This window comes from Natator depressus, chromosome 25 (assembly GCF_965152275.1).
Source record: "Natator depressus isolate rNatDep1 chromosome 25, rNatDep2.hap1, whole genome shotgun sequence".
NCBI classification, from domain to species: Eukaryota; Metazoa; Chordata; order Testudines; family Cheloniidae; genus Natator; species Natator depressus.
The window spans coordinates 13,911,173-13,935,171 of NC_134258.1; the positions used below are offsets into that span (position 1 = coordinate 13,911,173).

General features: G+C 43.6%; 1 protein-coding gene across 13 annotated transcripts in view; it reads right to left on the bottom strand.

Moving 5' to 3' along the window:
• The window catches only part of GATAD2A (GATA zinc finger domain containing 2A), a 112,477-nt gene that overhangs the window by 86,142 nt on the left and 2,336 nt on the right, over window positions 1-23,999 (bottom strand). For 2 of the 13 annotated variants that reach the window (XM_074939238.1, XM_074939236.1), the window contains exon 1: window positions 6,039-6,212. The exons of 2 other annotated variants lie outside the window; for them this stretch is intronic. The gene's annotated coding sequence lies outside the window, so the exon portion shown is untranslated. Of the gene's footprint in view, window positions 1-1,036; window positions 1,057-5,390; window positions 5,410-6,038; window positions 6,218-22,752; window positions 22,819-23,999 lie in introns of those variants that run through there. 9 more of the 13 variants (XM_074939244.1, XM_074939242.1, XM_074939239.1 and 6 more) reach the window with 9 other exon arrangements.

Genomic DNA, 23,999 nt, shown 5'->3' on the forward strand with positions numbered 1-23,999 from the left:
TTCTAATATCTAATGCCGTGAGGGAGCTACTATATTACGCTTTCCACACTCCTCTTGCAAAACACTGAGAGACCTCAAATATGAAAGGCATATAAAAAGCAAGTTTTGGGGTTCCCCCAACCAAGTCTAAAAGCAAATCTACTGTTTTCATAAAGGTAGGGGCAACACTGCTAATTTTGGCTTTGTGAACACAGAGAAAGTGTTTGGGCCTCTTTAGAAATATTAGTTACATCACACCAAGAATTCACAAGTACCCAATATGCTTGTCACTATCACTGGGTTGGTTTTTATTTTGGTTTTTTTTTTGGTTAATTAATGACCAACTCTCACCCCAGTAAGGACACTGCCCCCAAGAGTCCCTGCCACCAAACTCAAACAGCTTCACAATCACCATTTATTCAACCTTTATTACCTCCTAATAAAAGCACACTGAGATCCTTGTTTGAAAGATACTATACACATTCAAAATGTTTTCTGTCTTGCTTTTTTGTTATGGGACTTATAAAAAATGTTGTTATACTAATTATATGGGAGTTATAGAAAGTCTGTACCAGGAGATATCTATATTGAAAAGATTTCCAGGCATGAGTGTCCAGTATATGCCATATAAATACCCTACAGAATTTATAACCCTCCTCACACAACAGTTATAAAAGCCCCAGCTATAACATCTTGTGAAATATTAGAAAAGCAAGCATATTGTTTCTCTCAGATGGATATGTTACATAAGCATTAAAAAAGTATCCAACAACTGGGATAGGATCTCTTTATAAATATATTTTTAAAAAGTGTTATAGTTATTTTGATTTATAAATTAGACAAAATGTGCTCATGCCCAAGTCTCTTACCATGCATAGGTGAAACAAGAATTATTCAATAATATGCCCCAAGTAATCCAAGGATTCAGTATCCCTACAAATGTTTTCAGCACCACAAAACAAAATATAAAACTACTATAATGTTCTCCACTGGATCTACACATAGGGAATGGTGATGTTTTCCAAGGGCAAGTTAAACACAAAAAACTGACACTGACCTACCCATGAAGTAAAATTAAACTGCGTTCGAAACAGCCACCCTGTTGTCTCAGCCTGACTTCTAAATTTCTCAAGAGGGAGTCACCGAGGACTCTTCCAGTTGCCTAGCAACTGCCTTGGGGACCTCACAACATGGACACCATTTCAGAATGCACGATGTGCCATAATTCAAACAACTTTAAGTTCTCAAATCTGGGCTCATCACATTTGTAGTATTTTAATTTTCACAACTAACAAGTCCCACTTACAATTTTCTGCTTCATTTTATTTTCTTTAGCACTGCTGAAAGATGCCATTAACAGAAGCTTAAGTTCTTAAAATTTATCCACAAAACAGGTAGAGCACAATTAGTGCATTGAAAGCCCTCATACTGCCCTGCCCACTTACATGAATTCTAGCTTAGACGGGCTCCTTTGGGAGTTAGGTTTATGGAGTTTAAGGCCAGAATGGACCATTAGATCATCTAGTCTTACCTCCTGTAAATATCACCAGCCATTAAATTTCATTCAGATACCCTTATACTGGACCCAATGATTTTAGTTTAACTAAAGTTCTTCAGTTCTCAGGAAACTAAGTTACCGTGTGCCACAGGCAGAGAACAGATGAGATCTAGGTATCACCAAAGCCTGAGGCCCCTGAAATGGCAGGGAACCGATTTGGTGAGATATGCCCAGATGATCCTCTGCACGATAGGGCATGGATCGCCTGCTATGGAAAAACAAAACAGAAATGCCAAGGCCTCTGCCAATCTGACCTAGGAGAAAATTCCTTCCTAACCCGAAATCTGGGGATCATTATGAGCAAGCCATAACAGCCTGATATTTAAAAGAAAGAGGATTCTCTATGCCATGCAAGAGCACTAGTCAACTCCATCAAGTGTCCAGTCTCTGCCTGTGTCCAATTTCTGATACTTCTGAGAAAGGCAAATAACCAGCAGAACACATCTGATTCCATGTGCCTGGGGAGGCATCCTTCCTCACCCTTGTAGGTGACTGGCTAAAGCCCTGGAGCATGAAATTTGATCTTAATGTAAAGCTGCAAGAGTTATGAGCATGTTGCAATGTAGGCAGTCTTGTCCTTCCCCCCACAGACCATGAAGGCAGGGATGAACTGGAAGATTCATAGATTCTAAGGCCAGAAGGGACCACTACAAACATTCACCTGAATTAAAGCATATATCGTAAAATATCAAATCTCACTTTAAAGACTCCACATGAAAAGCAGCTCAACTTCCACATCCACTCAATTCTTAGTCTATATCACAGGTTCTCAAACTGTGGGTCAGGACCCCAAAGTGGGTCCCAACCCCATTTTTATGGGGTCACCAGTGCTGACTTAGGCTTGCTGGGACCCAGGGCTGAAGCCCAAGACTTCAGCCCTTGGTGGCAGGGATCAGGTTACAGCGCCCCCTCTCCCTCAGAGCAGTGGGGCTCAGGCTTTGGCCCCCCCACCTGGGGCAGTGGGGCTTGGGTGGGCTCCGACATCAATTCCACACCCTCCAGGGTCGTGTAGTAATTTTGGTTGTCAGAAGGGGGTCACGGTGCAATGAAGTTTGAGAACCCTGGTCTGTATGATGAAATCAGCAAAGGTGCCAGTTGCTATGTATATGGTTGTCCACTGAGAAGCGATCTTAGACTATCAGCTCAGTTCATGTAGGACTCTGAGACATTAGATGATAACCATATTCAACTATTACCAGCGTTAGCTGGATTTGAACCAACTACTTTGAGGAGATGCCAAAATTAGATCAGTGATAATCACCAGAGAACACCTGCAGATCACTAAAGGAAGTTGCAGAGAGTCACAAAATAGCTGCACTGAATTGTGATGTTTAGCAAATAATGCAGTACCTGTACACGATGTTGTTGCACCATTACACATTGATGTAACAACTTAACTCAGCAACATAAGCCTCTTTTCTTACTCTCCATTCTCAAATGCTAGGAAGGAGAAGGTTTCCCCCCCTCTTCCCATCCTACACCACCTGATAGCTACCAGCTACGAATAGTCTCATGTGACTTGAGCATCACAAGTTGACTATCATATGCTAAGACATCCAGTCTTCCCAGTTCTCAATACATAACTCATTATATTACAGTCTATAGTCCAAAGACCAAAATACAAGAGCTGGGTTCTATTCCTACCCCTGCCACAGACTTCTTGTGTGATCCTGGCAAGTCACTTAACTTCAGGGTTTCTCAATTTGCAAATGTTTGTGAAGTGCTTTGAGATTTACACATGAAGAATGGTATACTAGTATTATAAAATATCATTCAGGTATATTTAATTCCCTGTAGCCATATATATCATAACCTGTGATAACTAAACATTTGAGTCTTATGCTGGAGAGAAGAAAGCAAGCGTGAACAATTTTTCCCCCCACCAAGCTGTCAGACTGATAACGCTTAATACAGTCACTGCTTATACTGCAACATGCATGCAGTGTTGTAGCCGTGTTAGTCCCAGGATAGTGTTTATTGTACTGCAACTTGGCTTGTCTGTATTCTCTCTGCCTTTCATGCCAGAAGGTGTCACTGTGGCACCACTTCCACAAGAAGTGCAGCAGGGACTCCCAAATTTATATTATGTACCATTTCTTAATAGAAAGTCAGTCGCATGGACTGCTCATTCATGGTGACACAACACCCCTGTGTCAACTACAGCATTTGCTTACATGGAAAAGCAATATTCTAGAAGTATTTAGTGTTTTTCCATCTGCCTTTAACATACTAACTTGGGGGTGGGGGGTTCTCGCCTTTCCCATCTGTTATGTTCTTCTTTTTCTCCCTCCCCTGCATGCACTTCTCTGCCACTTGGCCCTCTTTTCCAACTGCACACACTTCCCAGTTTCCTGCCCCTCCTCTTCCCATGCACATGCTTCCCTGACACTCTGAATCCTCTTCTCCCCCAGACACTTAACTCTCTTCTCCTACTGATGGCTGGTAACTCCAGTGTCATTGGTGTCTCTCTTGTCCCCAAGGGTAGCTCACTTCCTCTCTTCCTGTGCAGCAGTGGTCTCCAGTAGAGGCAGCAAAGCTGTTGTCTCACTTACAGCTGCGTTTATAGGCCTCACTGTCCTTCTTTGCATCTAACAGAGCCTAAACACCTGTAGAAGCAGCTGGAAACAAGAATTAACACCATGTGCACATTTAATCTTGGTCAATGGACCAGTTTGAGAACTTCTGACTTTGGAAATGGGAGTCTACTGTATGGAAGATAAAAATGGAAAGGGCAGGGGTAGCTAGAAAAACACAAGAGAAAGTAAAACCTAAGTGAATCACTTAGACTTTCATATGAGAGTCTAAAGGCCATAGACTTAGCATGCATATATGTATCTAGGTCTGATCTGATTAAAGAGGGGAAAAGAAAAAAAAAACAAAAAACACAAAAAGATAAACCCTAATGAACAGTACCAGAGGGACTCACAACACAGACTACCTCAGTGGTTTTGGGAAAGTGACTTAGTCTCTATGCCTCAGTTTCTCCATATACACACACACACACACACAGGGATAACACCACCTCAGGAGAACTTAATGTTTGACTTTGAAGACATAACATATTAAGTACCAGCCTTCCAAATCCACCTCACCCTCCCCAGCAAACCTTTCCATAATTAATACAATTTAGAGCACTTATAAATAAGGAGGGTTCAGGGAAATATCCCCTTTAAAATTTACTGTATAAGGATCCCCCACACCTTCACTATTCATTATGTAAAGGATATGACCAATACAGACATCTAGGCAATAAGCCTATTTAAAAAAAAAATTTAAAGCAGCAGCTGTAGATCCATCTAGTCATTGCTGATCCATTATAGGTAGAAAAATCAATAGAGATCGCCTTGATCAGCAAATTAAACTGAAAAACCCACCCTAAGGGGGAGGGTTTATAACCAGGAAGGGGGATCTTTGGCACGAATGTCTAAACTGCAGGCAAAAGCCTTGCCACCCTTTTGCCGGTTACACCTTTAGCAGCAGGAAGGACAGTCGAGTGAAACAAGGCAAGGGGAGGGGAGGGGAGGGGAGGAGGGGAAAAAAAAAAAAAAGAGGGGGGACTCTTATTCTGACATGAGATTCAGTCTGGCTGCCAGCCGGGTTAAGTGCCACGACTGGGGCTCAACCAAGACACACAAATATGTCCACTCGCCTCCCCCTCAGCACACCTTCCCCACCCTGAAGACCACTCCCCAACCCTTTGGGAGCTTATACTACACTTCTCCCAAGATAGGAGGAGGGACAAAGCAGCCACCCCGTTACTAACCCCCCCCAAAGAGAACGCAAACTGAAACGCACCCCACTTCTCTAACCACGCCTCCCCCACCCCCACTCCCACGCAAAATATGCTACCCACCCTCTAACAGAAGAGGCAGATCTGAGTCGGACCATTTTAAAATCGCGCCGTTCAAGGCAGTGGGCTTTCCCCTGCATCCAACTCCACTACAGGCTCTTTCCAAGCCGGGAGGGACAGTGTGTGAGCGTGTGATGGTGGAAGAGGAGGAGGAGGAAGAGGAAGGAGGCAGGGTTGAAAGCCTGTAGTAACTTTCCGAAACAAATGCTTTAAGGGCTTTTTAAAAAGCCCCACAAAACCCCAAACCATGATTTGCACCCAAACCAACCGCATTTTAAGACTCTCTTCCTGCCTGGAATTTTGGAGCGAATCATACAGTAGAAACTTTTCAGGCACCCTGGAATTGCAACTCCCTAGTTTCTCTTTCATGGCCCCCACAAGTAAAGGTACAAAAGTATTTCCTTTCCAAAAGTATAAATTAAAAAAAAAATCCAAGGCAGAAATAGTTAAATTCTAGCAGTCAGACAAGACTTTGCACTTTCCTCAGGTTAACGAGGGCTGGCTTTAGCCCCTTTATATTTGGGGAACGCTCTCTCCAGTTGCCTAAAAGCAAAAGGAGGGGCATCCATACCAATTTCCTTTTACAAATAACTTCTATTCCCTCCTTCCCCCAAAATAACCCCAATAAGAACTTTGAATCGGTGAACTTACAGTCGGAGGCACTACCCCGTAGCTCCCCACAGATCCTCACGATATAGATCCTTTTCTGGGATTAAATAACTAGTACCCCGAGGTTTTTGTGCAGCCGGGGATCCCTCACTAATCCTCTCCGCGGCTGCTCCCCTTGCCAAATAATGCGCTTCTTACACATGGAGTCGCGGCGTCACTCCTCAGAGCATGCGCACCGAGGCCAGCACACTTTAGCCCATTACTAGCTACCCCCCAAACACAAGGGAGCTCTTAATTAGCTCCAGCCATGCAGCTGGAGGCTCTTGCTGGGTGCCGGGACATATGGAGCAGCTGGGGGTGGAGAGGGTCGAGTTTCCGGGCAATGGTGGGCCAGGTCTGTGACCTGGGGCACCATTGGCAGAAGGGGTCAATGCACATGGCACAAGAACAGGGATTGGCTGGGGATTTGTGAGACGCCAAGGGAGGGGTCGAGATGGGTTTTAAGGAGTTGCTGCCTGCAGCAGGGGAACGATTTCTTCTTCTGCTACGTATGCCTTTGGGCCACGTGGATAAGTAGCCAAGAGGAAGAGGAGGGTGCTGCTGGTAGTGGATTCAATAATGCTACTAGCCGGCTGGCCCTGGCAGGGGCTCCACGTGTTGGGGGTGAGTATTACAGTGGAGCGGTTGCATCCGTTCTGGTTACTAGTCTAATAACCAGGCGAGGTTTGCAGTCCCATTCCCTTTCCAGTGCGACTGCAATCCGGGGCTTACTCCTAAATCCTGGGCGGTCGTGGCGCTGCTCAGGGTTGGGTGTGCGAAGGTTCACTGCTACCTCATCTCCTGTTGAGGCAGTATGGTCTACTCTGCCCTTGGCAAAGAACCCCAGCCACCACGTGGCTTTTTAGGCCCCAGCATCTTATTGTCATGATGTGAGATTCTAGCTACAATCTATTGCAGGGGTCTCAAACTCAAATGATCATGAGGACTAGTACATTGGCCCGACAGCGGCACCACTGACCTCCTGCACTTCCCCGCCCCCACTCCACCCCTTCCATGAGGTCCTGCCTCTTCCCTGCCCCCATTCCAACCCCTTCCCTGAAATCCCAACCCCAGTTCTGCCCCATCCTTGCCCCGTGGGGTGCAGCAGGGGGCTCAGGGCAGGGGGTTGAGGTGCAGGAAGGGTGTTGGGTGTGGCAGGGGGTTGGGGTGCAGGGTGTGGTAGGAGGCTCAGGGCAAGGGGTTGGGGTGTAGAAGGGGTGTGGGATGTGGTGCAGGGCTCAGGTTGGGGTGCAGGAGGGGTGTGGTGGGGGCTTAGGGGAGAGAGGTGGGGTGCAGCAGGGGGTTCGGCTGCAGGAAGGGTTCAGGCCCGGTGTGCACCGGGGGCAGGGCAGGCTCCCTGCCTGCCCTGCTCCCAGAACCTGGGGGGGGGAGGTTGCACAGGGGTCTGTGTGTTGCCCTGGCGGCTCCTCCAGGGACCTCCCCCGAAGCTCCAATTGGCTGGGAACGGGGAACTGCAGCCAATGGGAGCTTCGGGGGAGGTCCCTGGAGGAGCAGCCAGGGCAACACACAGACCCCTGTACCTTCTCCTACCCCAGGTCCCAGCCATTTCCCCAAGCGGCGCGGGGGCAGGTAGGCAGGGAGCTTGCCCTGCCCCCGATGCGTGCCGGGACGGAGCTGCTCTAGGTAAATGCTGGGGGGGCAGGGGTGCCGTGGGGAGCTGGTGGGCCGCAGAAAATAACACCGCGTGTTTGAGACCCCTGATATATTGGGCTACCTATTCCTGTGTTTGACTCCATGGTCTGGCCACTGTAGGCTTCCACCACCTGTGCCAAAAACTTCTCAGTGCTTCACGCTGGTGGAGCTTAACGTTTGGACAGCCGAGCACTGAGATCTACCTTCTTTCCCCCTTTCTTAGTATCCTGTAGCCATCAGCCCTGAGGCAAGTAGGTGGTACCCTAGACCAGGAGCAGACTTACCAAAAAACAAATCGTGTGGTGGCACGGGGCCCCCAAATGCAGGACAAAATATCTGACAACCCGCCCCTGAGTCCCAGCCAGCGATGCAGCAGGGTGCAGACAGGCTGTCTGCCTGAATGCTGTGGCCCCATGCCACTCCCAGAAGTGGCTGGTTGCTGACACGTCTCTGCGTGCCCCTGGTGGCGGGAAAGGCGGCTCCGCACACTGCCCCGGGCAGCACAAGTAGACCCACTGCCCCCTTATCACCTAAGGGGCATGCAGAGATGTGCCAGCAGCAGGGCTAAGGCAGCTCCCCACTTGTGCTGCCTCCCTTGCTTTGCTCCCAGAAGCAGCCAGCATGTCCCTGTGGCCCCTGGGAGGAGGCGGGGTGTCTCTGCATGCTGCCCCGAATGCCGAATCCGCAGCTCCCATTGGCTGCAGTTGCTGGTCAATGGGAGCTGTGGGGGCGGTGCTTGTGGGCAGCAGCACGTGGAGACCCCCTGACCTCTGCCTAGGAACTGTGGCTGGAGGGGTGTGTGCGCCAGTCATTTTGGGAGCTTCACCACCCCCTTAGTCCCCTCCTGCACTCCAACCCCCAGCCCAGAGCCTGCACCCTTGCCTGCACCCCAACTCCCTGCCCCAATCAAGGTACCTCACTTTATTTTCATATACTTCCTATTACTTAAAATATAGGAGGAGGATGAAGAAGGAAAAAAAATGAAAAATGGGAGAGATAAAAGTGTTGGTTTTCTTGGCTGGGTCCCAAGGGGGGCCCCCCAAAAATGAAGCTGTGCACAGGGCCCCACTAACTCTAAATCCACCACTGCCCTAGGGCTTTCCTTATTCTCTCAGCCTCTGGTGTTGGGGGATATGGGGTGGTGGGAGGGGCCTGGGTAGAAGAGCAAGAAAGGGTTAGGATGGTCATGGAGGTAGCAAGTTTCTTTTCATGTCAAGTGGGAGAGACTCCTTTTGGTTGTAGATCTCAGCAGAGGTCAAGGAACGAGTAGTACTAGTACTCTGATACCTCACCCTGGATTGAGGGGGATAGGACTACAGCTGCTCCTAAAGCTGGAAGTTACTTGGAAGCTAGTATATAGTTTGCTGGGGACACTCCGGGCTTTGCCAGGATTGAATTAGTTTTATTATGCCACAGGTTGGTGTGGTATTAGAAGCTTGGAGGCTGGGGTCCAAAAGGTTGCTGGTTCACATAATCTATCTGTACATGTGCTGCACAGTACAATTCCCCCAACACAGAGAACTGATAACTCTGGATAGAAAGACTAAAATTGCCTAGCTAAGTTTGTTTAGTCTAGCAAAATGATGGCTGAGAGGATATGATTGCTCTCTCTCTCTCTAACCCCCTCATCCCCACACACTCTTAAACACCTAGGAGGGAAAAGAGATTGCTAAAGGACAATGATGGCACAAGAATAAATGGCTATAAAGTGGCCATGAATAAACTTAGGCTGGAAATTAGAAGAAGGCTTCTAATCATCAGAGAAGTGATGTTCTGGAACAGGTTTCCAATAGGAGTAGTGGGGGGCAAACAACATAACTAGCTATCAAATGGAGCTTGATACAGTTATGAATGGGATATGACAGGTTGCCTATGATAGCTGAGGACTGGACTAAATGACCATGGAGGTCCGTTCCAGGCCTCTGTAGGCAACCTACAGGATGCAGAGTCCTATCACAGAAAAATGGACTTGTGCAAATCACTCGGTCTCTAGGACACCATCTATAAGACCAAGAAGGAAAAGACTTGGACAGCATCAGAAACTGAAATAGCTTCCCTGTTGCATAGGAAGCAGCAACTGGGTTGATGGGAGGCTAGATATGAAGACTCCTATACCTAAGAATCTCAAGATGGCCCAAATTACTGCTAACTGGAATTCCACACTGAGTTCATTCTGTCGTAACTAACAAAAAGCAGCCTGAGAGATCTCTTTAAATACCTAGAAAAATATGCCTCAGTTGTAGAGTACAAAATGAAGCTGCACCCTTTAGAAAGGTAAAGACTAGGGTGCCCTATTCGGTATGGAGGGAAGAGGCCCCACCCCAATTAACTTGCCCAGGAACTACATACACAAAAGGAAATCATGCTTTTGGGTTGGATTTATCTGTGTGTATGTTTACGATTCCTAATGAAGATCCTTTGACACACTATTGTGCCACATCTTAAGGCTGTCGGGTAGATTCAGGTGGGTCAAGTTATTACTGGAATTCCAAACTGGCTATGTTGCTGAGCTCTCTAACTTGTTTCCATTACTTAATCTTTGGTGTGGTCCCTGAGAGAGACTCCAGGTAAGAATCCTCCTCTTTGCTAAATCAAAGGTAGCTCAGTGAATGACCTAACTGGCCCTGAGTTTGTTTAGTATGTTAAGGGTTCTGGCCAGATTATAGTTGTGATTCAGGACTACAAAAGAAGGGCTGTGATTGATTAATCAATCAGCTTTTGGATTGTTACCAGTTCATTCCAGAGACTTGGATTTATCTGGTTTTGCCCTGGATGGGCATTTATGTTATGACAAGCTAATGCCAATAGGGATTTCTTGTGCAGCCTCTTAAAGGCTCCAGTTCACCTCACATCTAGACTGGGCTGTTTTTTGTGGGAGCTGATCTGTTGACTGGAAGCTCATTGCCTTAATGGTTCAGAACAAAGTAAGGCAATGTTGAATCACTTTCAGCAGCAAATATCTTGTTAGGGTTTCTGATTGGCTTTGGAAGAATGAGGATCCTGCCCCCACATTCAAACCTCTACCACAGTATTTCTTTTAAAATCCAGGTGAGGCACTATATTGTGAAAGAAAATGAGCATACTGTAGGAGTTTGGAGAGGTGAAAGTAGCCAGCCAAGGTAATGGAGTACTGACCTTTGCTTGTCAGGCCCTGAATCCAATCTGAGCATTCTCTTGGCATTTGTACTCTGCTGTGCAACCAGGGCCTTACTTCCATTACCATGTTAAGGTTACTAGGGATATGCAGAAAGACTTTTCTCTGTCTGAGGTGTGGTGCTTTCTAACAGTTTACTGGTTTGTCATCCTAGCACTCCAAATGGGAGTGGCCTTCAGATCTACAACTGTATTATGCATCTGGGGGGGGTTGTTTTGAGTGCTTCATTCTCAGGGGGTGGAATTGTTTTTGTTCTGTTGTTCCATAACACATTTTGAATATAGTGTCTATCTAGTATGACAAAATGAGTTGCCAGCTTTCTCTCTCTCTCATATCCCTGATTCTAGGAATATGGTGTTTTGATGACTGGCTGTTTGAAGCAGACAGATTCCCATAGTGATGGCAGGGATACTGAGAAAAGTTTGGGTCTCTCTGGTACGGCCTCTGCCTGTGGATCACATCCTGTAATTTATAGTCCACATAGGGGCTCAAGTGCTGGATTGTTTCAACAGCAGCATCTTATTTGCCAGCAGCATCCTGTTTCCCAGGCAGCTGGGTATGGGGAATCTTGCAAAAAGGTTGTTATCTGAAGAATGGGCTAGATCAGATCCTCTCTCAAAAGATTCATTGCTTTCTCATTATAAAACAACATGAGGACTTGGGAGCATATCGGGAAGGCTACAGCATCAGAAGTGGAGAGCCTCTTGTTCCACACAGTATTTACAGCAGCCATCTGACATCTTCAGGGTTTGAAACTTGGCAATGGGACCAGTTGGATGGCTTGCCTGGAACCTTATTGCCCAACAACCATTAGTTGGGGATCTGCCCCTTCTTCCCTCACCATTTCTCCCCCCCCCCCCCCCAAAATGCCTCCACAAAATAGACTAAGATTCCAAATTCAGTGGGGCACCTCTGCTGACAAAGGAAGAAACTGTGCCTGGTCGGTCTGGGACTGGAGGCTTATCTGCTTATATAACTGGCACGAGGAGGGCTTGTTTGTCCTGCATGAAGATGGATGTCTGCTGACACTTTCATCTAATGGCAGTGCTCCAGAAGCCTTTTGGCTCTTCTTGGCTGCTTCCAGGTGAGCTTTAGTCCAATGCATTTTAGACTGAGGTAATAATGTCTGCAGTAGTAGCTGATTTGCTGTAGGATGGTCTATGTTCTGGCTTTTGGTAGCTGGGAATCAAATTGCTGTAATGTGTGTCTGTGCATCAAGAGGGACTGAGGAGAGAGGATTTCTTTTGGTAGCTGTATCTCTCCTTGCCCAGGATCTGTGGATGCAGTACTGTATTATGGGTGCACAAACTAGTGGTGGAGCAGAAGTACATTTGCACACCAGTCAGGTGTGCGAGGGATAAGATAGGACCAGCTCCTACCCTTAATATATTCTCTGATAGAAGAAACTACTTGGTGGTGGGGTATGGAGATCTGTTGGTTAAGCTTAAAAGACTAAGTGGTACTCAAACAGATGTATTTGTGGCAAACCTGGTTTGGCCAAAACTATTGCCATGGTTCATAGTAAGAGCAATTACAGAATTAGTAAAAGTAAACTGTAAAAATAAAATGATCCAGGAAATCGGAACTGCAATTGGGGTGGCCCTTTGAAACATGACATTGTATGACTGTGCAGAGTTGTTGCACATTGTCTGGGTACAGATTTACAGATGGAAGAGAACACTTTTGCCTATCTGTATGCTGATGAAGAACTTGTGGAGGTGAGGTGTGCCTGCTAAGTGATAGGCCAGTGGCATTTAGTAGGTAATGATTTGAGAGTGGATGTAGTTCAAGTGCAGCTACTATTGGTGTGGGAGGCAGGAGGTTGGTCTCCCTTTGATAGCAAAGTTCAAATCCTTTGTCAGATGCTGCTGTGGAGATGGAGGATTCTTTTCTCAAAGTGGGGTGGGAGGGTCCTTCAATCTTGAGACATGAAGAAAGAGTTGGGAAGCAAACTAGTACTGGAGTTTTTCAAGTAATCCCCACAGCTGACAAACCTTTAAAGTTGTGCTGGTATTACAAATATTTAACCAATAAAGTTGCAGCCTGCTGCCATTTAAACCACAAATCATGTGTGTTGTAATTTTGTTGTACTCTGAGCAAAAGCAAAATACCAGTGCCACAGAATAGTGTATGCCTGGGAATATGTAGACAAGGTGCAGTAACTCACTCACAACAGATCTGTGCAGGCTGCTGAAATGATATACCTCCCGACACTGACTTATGTGTAAAGTTCTATGAAACTACTACTAGAGAAGAGGAGAAATGCTAGAGCTTTATCTATCTACCACATACACATTATATAATTTATATTTTTTCTACACAAATTTATAGTTAAATATAACCTGTTATTTTTCAGACAGTATCTTAGAAAGAAAAAAATTGGTAAGACTTAAGAAATGGCTAGTGATGCAAAATTTCTTATAACTGTAAGAATTCTGCTGGTCCACATTGTTTCTCCCATCTCTTCCCCACGTGCACCCCACTCCCCCAGAAAAGCTAGAACTACTACTTAGTTGCAAACAGCACAATAATTTGACACTTGAAACAAGAGTAGTCAGAGGTGATTGATTACCCCAGCTTCTCTAAGTATCATGTAAATAACTTTTCAAGTGTGGATGGAGGAGAGTGACACTCTCCTCCATCCACAAGTGTCATTCAGGAACACACATTAGGTGTCCTAAATATCCAAGCTGATTCTGAAAAATTTCCTCCTGGCACTACTAGACTTCCTGATCATGCTAAGTCTGTGGTCACACCTATTCAATATTTGGGCACCTGCATGATCAGTTTGAAATCGCCTCACTGTCATGCAAGCAAGTAAACAGTGTTGTATCTACTCACGAGCCTTCATTTGTGTTTATCATCTAGTATGCTGACAGACCTGGAACTTCTAAATAACTGCAAGAGTTCTTTTCAATTTTGCCCACATAAAGGTTAGTTTATAGCTTTAAACAAAGCTCTTTATATGGGCAGTTAAAAATACATGAATAGATTCTTCATGCCTGGAGCCACACTGCCTTGCCTTTATGAACACTAAGTAGCGAGCAACGTCAGTACGTGTAAAGACCTAAGTGGTGCAAAAAATGTTTAAGTGATGCTTTTCCCTGTGTCAGTAGCCAACAAACTGAGCATGGTGCTGGAAGTGCCTCCTTTCATAGACTTAAAGCTAAGGTGTTGACCACTTTCCCTTTTCCACAATCATGGTACTTCTCAGAAGACTAAGGATCTGTTGCTCCAGTGTCCTAGTCAAATATCAATTTGCGTAACTATGCTCTCTACCTGCCTCAATTCCCTCTGTAGCTTCAGTTTGAGAAACTATTCACTATGTCCAAAAATACGTGGTTTTAAAGTTTCATAACAGAGGTGTTTGCATTTCAGTGGTGATGGAAGTGATTTTTTTTAAAAGTAAAATGACTTGGAATCTTTCAGAGTGAAAGATGATAGAAATATGTGAAAAGAGAGCTTCTGCTTAACCTGATGGGGGAGGGCACAAGGACGTTGTCACTAACAGTTCCCTTCATGACTCATGTGTGATGTGGTGCCTTTGGAGAAGAAATATAAAAGGATAAGGAGCTACAAGAATAACTTTGATCCCATTTTTTGTCTAAGTCTAAGTTACTGTGATAAGTATCACCTGACCACATAAGTTTGGTTACTGTAAGCCTTCAAATAAATGAGCATTTTAAAACACCAGCAGTTCGAAGAGCTCAATGTCTAGCTTTAAATAGGCTTGAATCCTGCAAAATAGTGTGTAAACAAGTATTAAAGTTAGGCTTACACTGGTCTGAGATGTGGTACTAAACTATCATCTTCAACAAATGTCAATTTTCAACGAAAGCCAGAGCCTAAAATACTTATTTTTAATCAAGCTTTTAAAAATCACTCTTGATGTTAAATGAAAATACTTCTATTATCTGAACTTTCAGAATGAACAAAATCTGACTGCTTACAACTTCTTCCATACACCTTTGCCAGTTACTGTGCTGCAAGGATGATTGAGGAACAAATTTTATAAATATAGGTACAGTTCCTTAATCTGATAGCACAAAACTATACAGAAGCTATTTTAGTAAGCAACACCTGTATATTTTTCCCCAGTATCTTTGTTTACTATGTGTGTTAAAGCAATGCCAGCAAAGTATTACCTCCCCACTCCTCATCTGGGCCTCAATTGCTGTGTTTGTACCTAACTGAGTACCCAGTAAGGTGTGGACAAACAGGAGAATGAAGTCTGAGACAGCCATCGGAATTCCAGAGGTGAAAGTGGCAGGTTCTGGGTCTCACTAGGTGACAGTGTTCTGTAGAGGAGGGCACCAGCTGCACTTCATTACACTCTTATGTGGACTGGTGGGTGGCCCTTTCAGTGTTACCAGTTAGGCTAATGGGACAGAAGCAGGTGGGGGGGGTGTTTTTTTGGGGGGGGGGAATTTAGGAAGAACTAGAATTAGCATGTCTTAGCAGCAGTAAGCTCAAGTCTATCTTTATTCTAAGATGAGGTGGAACAGTTTCACTTATGAATGGGGCACAGATGCACAGGATAAAAGTGGCATACATATTCTGTTCCAATAATCAGAGCTGATGCAATATGATCCAGATTCATGCTAAAACTGAGCATCTAATTAGGAAAGCAACATGGTTGCAGCTGGAGCCATAAAGTCCTGCTATTAAAGAGCATTCTCCCTAAGGTCTTTCCCTAGTTCCAATTACAAACTCCACGAATACTAACATGGCTCTTGTCAACTTGAGCAGTAGCTCTCAACCTTTCCAGACTACTGAACCCCTTTCAGGAGTCTGATATGTCTTGCATACCCCAACTTTCACTTCATGTAAACTACTTGCTTACAAAAGACCTAAAAAGACAAGTGTCACAGTACACTACTACTGAAAAATTGCTTACTCTCTTACCATCTATCAGTTAGAATAGAAATTGTACTCAAATTATAGTGCTCTGTATACTGTACACTGAATAGTAGTAATTGTAAGAAATTTGTTTGTACTGACTTTGCAAGTGCTTTTTTGGAGTAGCCTGTTCTAAAACTAGGCACCTATCTAGATGAGTTGATGTACTCCCTCAAATACAGTTCTCAAACAGGGGGCTGCCAAAAAGGGCCAGCTTTAGACTCACTAGAGCTCAGGACAAAAAGCTAAAGCCCTGCCACCACCACCAGGGCTTGACGGTGAAGCCTGAGCAGCTTAGCTTTGTGGGGGGCCCAGGCAGTTGCCATGCTTGCTACCCTCTGTCAGCTCTGGCTTTTATATGCAGAAAAGCAGTTGTAGTAGGACAGGTGGGCCCTGGAGTTTTTAGGGGGGGCTCAGAAAGAAAAAGGTTGAGAACCCCTGCCCTAGAAGACCTCTGCATACCCACAGGACTGTGTGTATCCCTGGTTGAGAAACACTGAACTATGCTCCAATACTTCATCCTTCTCACACCAATAACTCTACCATTTTGTATACCCTTTCACCAAACTGTACCTAGAACTTCTTGCTGTAATGATAGAGCAGAATTAAATAGTTGGGGAATCTGAAAAGGGTGTATGGTTTAGGTAAAGCCTAATACATTGAAAGGCATGTGCTTTGAATGCTATGAATTCTACAGAAAAGTCTCTAAAGTACTGACAAGCAATACTAATTACCTTATTAAATCCGGGATACTCTTGCACATCAGAGCTTACACTTTCACAAGCCCTTCAATAAGGAAAGGGACAGGATGGCTTAAAGGAATGGTGAAAGACGTTATGGCTTTCACCATTCAAGCCTTGTGGATGGTAGGGGAGCAGATGTGATATATCTTGACTTTAGTAAGGCTTTTGGTACTGTCTCGGATGACCATCTTACAAATGAACTAGGGAAATACAACCTCAATGGAACTACTATAAGGTGGGTGCATGACTGGTTGGAAAACCATTCCCAGAGAGTACTTATCAGTGGTTCATAGATGGAAGGTCATATCAAGTGGGGTCCTATGAGGATTAGTTCTGGGTTCTGTTCTGTTCAATATCTTCATAAATGATTTAGATAATGGCAGAGAGAGTACACTTACAAAGTTAGCAAATGATACTAAAATGGGAGGGGTGGCAAGTGCTTTGGAGAATAGGATTAAAATTCACAAGGATCTGGAGAAATGGTCTGAAATAAATAGGATGAAATTGAATAAGGACAAATGCAAAATACTCCACTTAGGAAGAAACAATCAGGTGCGCATGCACAAAATGGGAAATGACTGCCTAGGAAGGAATACTGCAGAAAGGGATGTGATGTCCATAGTGGCTCACAAGCTAAATATGAGTCAACACTGTTGCAAAAAAGGAAACATTATTCTGGGCTGGATTAGCAAGAGTGTTGTAAACCAGACACAAGAAGTAATTCTTCCGCTCTACTCCATACTGATTAGGCCTCAACTGGAGTACTGTCCAGTTCTGGATGCCACATTTCAGGAAAGATGTGGACAAATTGGTGAAAGTCCAGAGAAGAGCAACAAAAAGGAGCGAAGGTCAAGAAAACATGATTTATGAGGGAAGATTGAGGAAAATTTGGGTTTTAGTCTGGAGAAGACTGAGGGGGCACATGCTAACAATAAGGACCACATCCTGTATGGATTCAGAGTAGCAGTCGTGTTAGTCTGTATTCGCAAAAAGGAGGACTTGTGGCACCTTAGACTAACAAATTTATCTGAGCATAAGCTTTCGTGAGCTACAGCTCACTTCATCGGTATGCATCCGATGAAGTGAGCTGTAGCTCACAAAAGCTTATGCTCAAATTTGTTAGTCTCTAAGGTGCCACAAGTACTCCTTTTTTCTTTTTATCCTGTATGGAGGTTCTTTATTGCTGCTCTTGAGGCCAATAATGAACATTTCCACCTGAATGCATTGTTCTTTGTTGAACACTTTGTACTCAAAGATTTAATTTTTCAGAGAAATGTCCATTCATAATCCACTAACAATCCAGCATTTATGCACCTGTGTTCAGAGATTTGGGATGTAAATAGAGAACCTGATCCTGCAATAGAAAATCTGGGAGAGCTGGCAATTGGAGCTCCCACTCTTACAGGCAAGTGCTCTGAGAGCCAAATGAATATATCCAAGCTGGAGCTACAATCATCGCATGGGCCTTATCCTTTTTTGTGATCCTTTGAATATGAAGTAATGGAGAAAAGATATACACAATACTGTCAGGAATCCATAGTTCTTGCCAGGTCTGGAGCAAAAGTGACTGTACTTTGCATCCTCTTTCATGAGGAAGAAGCTCCATTTGTGGGTTACTCCATCCCTAGAAGAAAGACATAACGATAGTGTCCTTGAGGGACTGAGTGGGCTGGTTGGTGTATTTCCTTGCTGAAATGTCATCTTTTTCAGCAACATGAAGAAGCAGAGGCAATGTTGGCCCTGCACTGCAGACACCATGCCTAAAACCTTGACCATCTCCTGACAAGACTAATACTCCCCCACCTATGACTGATGTAGCAAATGATTCTGGACTGATCTGCTCCTGACTTGAAAGAGGCTTTGAAAGTCCATCAGATTGTATGGTTTCAATACACTTGTGAAATTTTGACTCAGGATCTCACTTTGAATTGAAATTGTTCAGATGTGATCCCTTACAGGCTCCGAGTATGTCACCAGTGAGTGTCCTGAATCTTTAGGACATAGTTGCTATTCATTCCATGCTGGCATTGTTGCTAGTACATTATCCTTAACCAGACCTGCAAAAGCCTCCATTAAAGTCTAGCAGTCTGTCATATAGGGTGCAGGAAGGCATATCTCCTGAAGGACCTTGCTGTATTGTGACTGGTATCTCACAAGCTATTGATTTCTGAATATCTTGGAGTGTGTGTGTGTGGGGGGGGGATATGTTTCTTTTGGGGGTTTGGAAGGTAAGTGGACTTGTATATATGGAATGAAGAACTGCTCCTAAACTGTGTTGAGGTGGTCCTAGGATTTATGTTCAATCTAAGGGCACCTTGGATCCTCAGTAGAGATGATCTGTGGCAGCAGCTAGCCACGTTTGCCCATAGAGAGTCCAAAGAAAGCACTCTGTACTTTAGATCTGGTGAAAATGGGTGTCCTATCTGTAGAAATCTCGAGAAATGCAGTCAGATGTAACTCAACTTTCTTCTTTCTTCTGGAGTTCTTTGAATACAGTGACTTTGAACAAGGCATCAAGCTTTCTTCTTTTGCTAAAAACATTGCTGGCTACAGGCAGTTTGGCTCCTCAGACTGCACATGTAAAGTATTCTTCTGATGTAGGGATTAAAAACCATACACCATAAAACAGGACATTAACCTGAGCAGTGGAATTATTGGTTAGTGACAGGCACAAGTGTCAAGCAAGATGGGGACAATCTGCACCCAGACTTCCTATTGGGATCATTCTTGTAATGCTACATGGATAAAAGTAGCAAGATGAAAAATACAAGGATAACCTTACAGTAAGTTAGACACAGAACTAAAGTCAAGCGTGGAAGTCTTGCAACAATGCAGAATAACTAGTACAACTCTACATTTGTCAGTGCCTTTTAAGGCACAACTAAAGAGGGAGGGACTTTCTGACAATGACAGGGAATTGAGGAATGGTTATCATGTAGTTCCTTTTCTATCCTTGAATATTCAAAGTTATGAAGGGGCATATGCAAGGCCTCAACTATCTCTGCTTTTTAGAAGGTTTAGACTAGATATCAACATTGCAAACACATCCCAAGTAGGGTGACCAGACAGCAAGTGTGAAAAATCAGGACGGGGGTGGGGGGTAATAGGAGCCTATATAAGAAAAAGCCCCAAATATCGGGACATCTGGTCACCCTACTAGTAAGGGAGAATCCCTTCTCACAGATAGCATCACTTAACCTTGATTTAAAGTCATAGCAATGAGTGTGTAGTTCTGTTGATGCGAGATCTGGGTTCTGTCTCTCACTTCCTATATTGTTTTGGGTCAATCACATAACGTATCTGTTTCCCCACTTGTAAAATGGGAGTATATTTTCCCATTGGGGCAGGCTTCAATAACAAATTGTAAAGAGCAGAGAGTTAGCGAGTGTACACAACTCAAACTTCTAGTTCCCTCAGCCATCTGTACATCCCCCTAGGCTAAAAGGGGCATCTTGATTGAGAAGCTGGCAGTGTCTACTTGCTGCAGCTACTTCTACTAGAACCTTTGTTTCCTAGGGACATTAGGAAAAGGTTCTTAATCAGTATGGAGTACCTGGGAGACTGAGTTGGATGCAATTATCTTTTCTATGCATCTAGAATCAAACCTCCTTTAAAATACACAGCAACAGAGCTTAGCAAAAAAATGGACATGTCAAATCAAAACCAGTTTCTTCCAGGATAAAGCTGTGCACTGATCCTTAGGGAATACTATTTCCTTGTCTGACTTCAACCTCCAAACTATTCTGGATATAAGACTCTAAAAAAAATAAGTAGTGGGAGAAGAAAAATATCCTTCTACTCTCCTCTCTGCTTGGACCTTTTTTACTCTCATTTCCCTAAAACCATCTTCAGCTAGAGACCAAGCACAAAGCACTTTCAAGACCAAAAGTGAAAGCTTCAAAAAGTTGTGACTGAAAACAAGGCATTAGATTAGAACTATGATCTAACTAAAGAGGGTCATGTCCACATTGTAAGAGGGTGCACTACAGACACTTGTGGACTTATTATAAAAATCCTCTCTTTGTTTGTAATTACTTGTTTGCTCAAAACCAGACAATCATGTCAGTGTCTCTCAAGCCATGCGCTCCTGTCTTAGATGGGAAAGGTGACTAAGAGCTTCTGATAAGCTGTTTAGTTAGAGCATATTTAAAACAAACTAATATTTTTAAAGATGAAGACACTGCCTCCTTTGACTTTTCCCAGTTAACTCTTCCTTTAATGTTGAAAAGTTACCATAAATGCACAGTGAATATTTTCTATAAATATGTAAGGTCCAAAGTGTATTATAATAAAATTGACATTGCATATTCTCAAGGATAGTTGTGAGTCTACCCAACATTTATATAAGCACTTCACAAACAACATATACATAAGAATTTCCCCTGAAAGTGGAATAGACTGTCTAACAGAGCACAGCAATTCTATACAAGTTTTGGCCAGGAAGAGAGGAAGAATACTGTACCCAGCTGAAACTACAGGTGGACTTTGGTAAACAGATTGAAATTACCCAAGTTGAAACTTGGCCAGGACACCAAAGCCAAACACCCTTACTGCTGCAATAAAAAGTGTCAGGGAATTTGCACATATGTGATCAGAATCTCTAATTTACATCACAGCCCAAAGATGATACCTCCAATAACAAACTACCCCTAATAGGACGGTGAGGTGTTGGCTGTGAGAGAAGAGTGCCATGTACTGCATCATCAAATCCTACAGTACCCTTGTTTTTTTTCCCGGATAGGAGGGAAGCTCTTACCACACAGGTCTTATCCTGAATCTGTAAAGGGCATAAATCGTGCAACAGGAAGACGTTACAAGACAATCAAATTCTATGGTTCCAGTGTTCTCCTGAATGGATAAATTCTATACTTGTTTAATAATTCCAAAAAAGGACAGCAGAGCTCTTATCTGGGTCTCTAGAGATTTAACATCCTTGGCATTGTATCCAGAAGGAAGGAAATTTCTCACTTCCCCAGCTATTTCGGTTATATAAAATCAATTGTTGGATAGCTAACAGGTCCATGAATATGAATTGAAGTGATTACACTTGGACTTAGATGGTTGTTAAGTTATTGCTCATGTTTATAAATAAGCAACTCTATCAGTAAATATACACATGTAAATTATTGCTAGGTCTCCATAGCCCTTTTATATATCCAAGAATTCTTCTAAAAATTGACACTTGTTGTTAGATAAAGACTCACTCAACTTTGTATTGGCATCATAATTGATAAGTGCCAAAACTCTGTTATATGATAGTGGCAGCAGCATGACAGGTTCCAGAAATTTGGGCCTTTTGAAGTTACGTGTTTGGAGAAGGGGGGAGTGTGTGACTACCCCACCACCTACCTCAAACTTTCATGCTTTGTCATCTAGGAGGGTGAGGTTCAGCTTCAAGAAAAATGGGGAAAATAGGGAATGTATCAAGAAATAGTGGAATAAAAGACAGAGGTTACTGTTAAATAAAGAAAATCTTGCAACATGCCCCAGCAAGAATAGTAATAAAGGTGGAGACATCCTGATGATCTAGTAGGTTCAAGTTGCTATCAAACAGCTGTTAGCACAAAGCCACTGATTCTATATGCAGCAAAGAAGCAAATGCACTAGACCCCATACTAGCATTTCAACCTGTCACTAGCAGGGCACTCCTCCACCCCAATTACCCATGTGCCCCTGCTGTTGCAGCTTTGGCAGCAATTGTCTGAATCGGCCTTGAACAACAGAATTCTAAAGGATGAATTGATGCCATGGCTGACTTATGTAGCTAATGTTCTAAAATGAAACTGTAATAAAGGCAGACAAATTGAAGTTCTGGTTCCATATGTGCTCTGTTCTATTTCTGGGGGAGTGTTCACTAATCATGTTTCACACCTGATCTTAATTTGCTGACTTTCCCTAATCTAGAAACCTGTCTTACTAAAAACTACAATTCAAGAAGTGAAAAGCATGAAGTCTTCAGTTAAAGTAAATGTAAAAGTGAATATGGGGGAAAGTGCTCCTCCAACACAACCCCAAGTCACGCTAACCATCCTTTTAATCAAGTTGGGTTGTCCGATTGTGTTGATGTGGCTCTGGCACTTAGCAGGGGCCAACACAAAACATTTGTTTCCTTATTCTGAGGGCAAGCTAATGGCAGCGCAATGCACAGTGGTGCAAGCAGGTAAACTTTTGTCCCAACACTGGTACTTCTGTGGGTTCAAGGAACCTTTGAGGAAGGACACCTCCAGCTACTCTTGTACAACTAGCCCCTGTTTACATTAGCAGATACCTGCAGCTATTCTTCTCAACTGTCCTCATCCCTCTTGCATTGGCTTGGAACAGTGTTGGTGGGCTTTGCAGAAAAGTACATCCAGCCTTCCTCAGTGGGAGAGAGGAGTGCAAAGTGGACCTGTAAAGGGATATTATTCTTAGAAAGTGTGACCCTCACCACTGCCCCATGGATGCCACATCCATTTAGCTTTTTAATGTACCAAGACTGTGAGATGAGATACTCTTGATCAGGCCAAAAATGTGAAAGAGAGGTCAATAGTAAAAAAAAAAAAAAACCTACCCTTCATTGCACTCTTATTTAGGAGAAAAAAAGATTGAATCCTGGTATCCTATAAGGGAATGGAGAGCACTTCCCACGGCCAGGCTCAAGTACATTTTTGTTTCGAGTTTTTTTTCCTGAGGGATTCCTTCCTTTTCTCTTTTTCTTTCTTCCTCACTCTAGGCCACAATGCCCTGTGCAGACACTTCTTACTACTAAGTAGTGTTGGTTGTGAAGTCCATCAATACTTCTCAAAGTTTGAGGCAGAGATGAATCAATCACAAGTGCAAGTTACTTCTCTTTAGGTAAGATTAGTAATGCTAGTCCATGTTGGTCTAGTGAGCAAGAAACCTGAATTCTGATTCCACTGCATGATGCTGCTACTAAACATTTTTAGTATTGTCAAAATCCCACTGCACCTTTAAGATTGATCAAAATTAGACCCAAGGTCCATTTAACATGCCCCCACCCTTACTTTTTTTAATTTCCTACCAGCCTTTGGAAATGGGACTTAACTGACTCCCTAAGTTCAAGCACAAGAAGGCACTAGAGTCCAATGCACCTGAGCTCTACTGAAAGAGGCGCAAAAGATTCCAGGTTATTCCCAAATCTAGCACTGCCCTTTAATTTTTTGCTGCAATAAAGAGGCTAAAGTGTTTTTTTACATACTGTACATGCAGCTTAAGAGGTTTAGGCTTTGTAGTGTCAGGAACTGTACTCTACTAGATAAAAGCTAATTCACATCTTTCAAGTGGCTTTTCAGAAATAGGGGAAATACATTATGTACAAATATATATGAGTTACTTGCTTGGTTTAAAAAAAGTTTCAGTTTCAGAGGCAGAGAGAAATGTTTTGCCATCTGAAAGTGGCAGCAGCAGTTAAATAAATCTACTATAGTGTAAGGCAGATTAACTGGTTACTATTTGCAATGTGTGTGTTATTTTTCACACTTGCATGCCATGAGATTGTCTCAAAACTCTCCAAAA